Raw genomic sequence first — 4,581 nt, 5'->3', positions numbered from 1 at the left:
CTTTCCCAGTATCATTTTTTCCCTGCTAACTTCTACACTTCATTCCCATCTGTCAGGCATGACATAAGCTCGGCACACACATTCATTCATGAGCTGTAGGAAGCCTTGCAAGATGAAAGAAGTCTTTAAACCGTCACACCACCAGCTTTAATAGGCAAATCAAACAAACTTGTTAGAGTGGAACATAAGGTCCTCCAGATTGACAAAAATTTGTCCTTAAAATAGCTGAATTAATGAAATGGAGAATGTTGAATGTTATTAAAAATTAAGGACTTAATCCAATACCCTCCACTTCCAATTTGCATCACTTCAGTAGGTGCTGGATCAGAGAACTCAAATAAGCAACATGTAGTACCATTTGCTGGTCTGTGCCCAGTTCCCTCCTGTTCTCCTTATGGTCCCAACCATAGTTTATGAAAGCTGGATTTAAAAAAAAAAAGAAAGAAAAAAAAACCACAAACCGCCAAACTACTCCAAAACTCCATGCAAATAAAATACAAGGTATAATAATTTTAAATAACACTTAAAAAACAGTATTTTAAAATTTTAATTCAAACTGCAATATTCATGCCAGTTTTTAAGAACTAAATAAAGATGCAGTTACAAATTAATTAGAAACTTTTTTAGGTTTGGAGCAGAGGTGATTTAGCCAATTCTCACAAACCTGTGGTTGACGCTGCCTGACTTAGAGAGAACTGCACCTCACGCTCCTTCTCTCAGGTAAAGTCATTCACCTTTACACTTTTCAGTAAAGTCCCGTAATTCCTACAATAACTGCCTGTTGCAACACTGGGGAGAGCCAGGCCTTATAGAAATCATCAGGAACTCTCCTGCCAGTGCTGCTGCCCAGTGCTCCAACCTGTCCAGGTCCCTCTGCACAGCCTCTTGTGCCTCGGGTCAGCAGCACCTCCAGTTCAGCACCGTCAGCAAACTCTCTGAGGGCGCATTCACTCCTGCATCCCTATCACTGGTAAAAACAAACAGCGCTGGCCCCGGGCTCAAGCACCGAGGAACCACAGCCCTGCGATCTTCCTGCAAAGCCTAACCCAGCTTCCAGAGATCACCCAAGGGGAGATCCCTGCCCAGCCTCTTCCCTGGTCATCTGACCCCTTGCCTTTCCACACAGCAGGACTGCCTGCTCCTCTGCAAGGTTCTTAGAAAACACACAAAAACCCCCCAAACTGCAAAAGACTGGTTCTAAAAAACTGACTGGCACACATGGACTCCCAAGCCCTCCAAAGCCGTTTCTGAGGGGACACTGCGAACCAGCTCCCTGGGTAGCTTAAAGTTTGCTCTCCTGAAATCCAGGGTACCAACTCTGCTGGCCTTTTTTCTCGTTACACCAAAAATCTTAAACTCTACCATTTCGTGATCACTGTGGCCAAGACAGCCACCTACCAGCACACCTCCCAGGAGTGCTTCTCCATTCACAAATGCCTAGGAGGGCCCCTTTCCCAGTTGCCACTGAGAAATCGTGACGAGAAACGATCTTCAAGAAACTCCAGGAATTTCCCAGACTTGCTTGTGACAGCAGTCTGGTACTTGTGTCTGGTTGAGTTACTCACCAATCCTAAATTAAAACAGGACTTTATGTTCCACGAGCATTTAAGAATTGTGAAACAAACTGAATCTTGCTACACAAACCACTTAGTTTCATGAATTGCCCCAAAGAGTTTGCTCATTTACCTGAAATTAAAACAGAGCACTGGCTTACTGCTCACAGATAATCGCTGATAAGAACGATTAATATTTAACATTCTCAAGTTCACACATGTGCAATAACTCCAACAAGCTATCCATGAGAATATCGTACCTTAATTCACCAGTCACACTGAAAACGCGTGTGCATTTTCCAAATTAAAAGGTACATTCCTCTCTGCACCCATGACCACGCAGATGGGGCATACCTCAGTTTCACACACTGTCAGCCTGCTGACAGGGCCCAAGCATCACAGTTACAGCTTCTTTTAGCCCATAAGCACCAGAGAACAGCCCTGTGCTCCCCAGACCCAACAGTCCCCATCCGCTCTAACAGCGCAGGCCATCACCCAACCTGTGGACAGGCATTGAAACCACAATTAATTTTTCTAGAGATCAAACCTTGCCAAATGCCACCTCGGGAAACAAAGCCCTGTCCCAAGGTGAACCAGAGCCCAGGCTGAGCAGCCCTAGAGCCATAACACAGTGATACTCAGTGCTCAGAGCAGGCCTGCGCTTGGTGGGACCCCGACTGAGTAATCTTTAACAAAGCCGAGCTCCACGGCCAGGGCCTGACCCCAGCGCAGTGCGGGCAGCGGTGGCTTTGGCACAGCAGCCACGAGGGCCTCTTTGCACAGCGCCGCTCCCACACCATGGCGCAGGCAGCGGCGTGACACCCACAGCAGGGTAACGCTCGCACCTAAGCGGGGAAAACACCTGCCAACATCTGGAGGAAAGAACCTACTTTCCACTGGGGAGAGAGTAAGATCTGTTTATGTGGTGTTTTGGTTTTTTCCAGTCATAATAAACTTCTTCAGAAGAAAAGCAAGTATTCTAGGACAGCAGGTGAGTTCTAAATTTCATTTCATACAGAATTTATCCTGCAAGCATGAAATTTAAACATTTGTTTGTTTTTTAAACTTAGTAAGCAGAGAGAACAATCTCTGAATCCCTGAATAAGCCCTTAAAGCAAATAATGTTGAAATGACTGAAAATTGCATACTTTAAGAGTCGTCACTTGTACAGGAAATTAACCTAATTTTTACTTGATCTTTATGTGAACTCAAGCCTATCTTCTGTCTAATAAAAATAAAAATTAATTCACTAAGATTACTAAAACAAGATTGCATGTGTTGATTTCCAATACAACATAAAAATAACAAGAGGTCAGAAAGTGTTCTATTTTAGTGTCAGTAGAAAGTTTTAGCTTTGACTTTTTTAAAAAAAAAAGCAAAAACAAAACAAAAAACCCACCACAGTAGAAAACTGAGGCTTCTCCAGCTGAAAGCAACTCCTCCGAGACTAAACATATTATTTAAAGTTCACATGAAGTAGAGAAAAGTGTAGCTTAGATAAATGCTTTGTGTTCTGAGAAACCACAGCCAGACAAGATCAATTATTCAGCAAAAGAGGGGCACCGTATTGCATTATAGGGACTACCCCTATAGGAACTGTTACAGACTAATACAGCAGATACCTTCGTCCAAAACATCTCAGCAGTATCTCCAAATAAAAATGTTCCCAAGACACAGATATTTATTTAGAGTTGGCATTTGTTGCAAACCAAACAGAATCTTTGCTCGCCCTCCCTCACTTCAGGTTCTTTTTCCCCCTTTTGCAAGTGGGTCTTCATTTCTCAATTAAAAAAAATAAATATTGAAATGAGTTTGACCAGTAAGCTAGTTCCTCTTTCAAACACTAATACCATTGCAATGAGATATTAAGTGAAGCACAGGAAAAGGGAAGTCTCAAATTCATATTTTGAATTCATTGCATTCTGAGGACAACATTGTATAACCTGGAAAACTAGTGAGGTCATGGCAATAGCTTTAAAGCTCTGGTGATCTGAACTGGTATATGATTACAGAGGCAGCTAATTCCTATCATTTGCATCCAATACCTAATAGCTTAAAAAGAGCAAGGTGTTTTTCTTGAAGAGCTCATGCATTTGATCACTTATTTCCCTGAGAAAGTGAGGAACTCTTCCCTTTTACTCTGAGCTCAAGCTCCTTCTTTTGCAAACAAGCCCACACTCGCACAGTCACGTATCAATGGGATATTGTAGGAGCATGCACAAGGAATAACCAAATGACTGAATGGTTGTGTTTTCATGGCACATATTTTGTGATGAGGGAGAGGAGAGGATGTTCTTTATTTTCAAACACCAGCAAAAGCATGCCCTGAAGCTTTGGTGAGAAAATAAAATTAAAATAAAAATAAAATAAAAATAAAATAAAATCCAGAGTTGCAGGGCACTACACCACTAAAGCATTTTCATATGCTACCACCCACTGCCTGCTGTGGTTAACTGTTAACACCATTACACAGTGAGTCCACAATCCATGCCACAGCACGAGGTACCTCCAAACCACACACGGGCCCTGCCATTGTCACAAATCTGCTCTGCTTCAGTGGGAGGAGCTCAGTCACCTGATGCACCCTTAACTTAAAAACCCAGCTCCTCAGCAACATCCACGTAAATGCAGCCTGTCTCTCAGCTCAACACCTGCATGAGATCTGCATTCTGCAGCCATCATCCTCCCCCCTTTCAACAAAAGGCCTCCAGTCAGCCCAGGACTCACAAACCCTTAAGGGGAAAGTGACCTTGGCTGCTGGCCCTCCAGTGTCACATCCCTGCTCCACAGACAGTTCAGCTCTTCTACCAATGCATATGCTACAGACAATAGTGCAAACTTCAAATGGGTATTCAGTGAGGCCTAGGCCCTGCACATTGCTGGGGCATGCAGACCTTAGCCTATCAATACTGCTGTTGGGACTGCACCTCAGCAAAGTATTTTTGGGAGCTCTGTGCCACACTGCTTAGTCAGCAAACCACAAACCCACCGATTTCCAAGAGCTGATTTTGAAAAGGCTCTGTTATTC

This window comes from Mesitornis unicolor, unplaced genomic scaffold (genome assembly GCF_000695765.1).
Source record: "Mesitornis unicolor isolate BGI_N332 unplaced genomic scaffold, ASM69576v1 scaffold34489, whole genome shotgun sequence".
NCBI classification, from domain to species: domain Eukaryota; kingdom Metazoa; phylum Chordata; class Aves; order Mesitornithiformes; family Mesitornithidae; genus Mesitornis; species Mesitornis unicolor.
Note: the sequence above shows the minus strand (reverse complement) of the source record.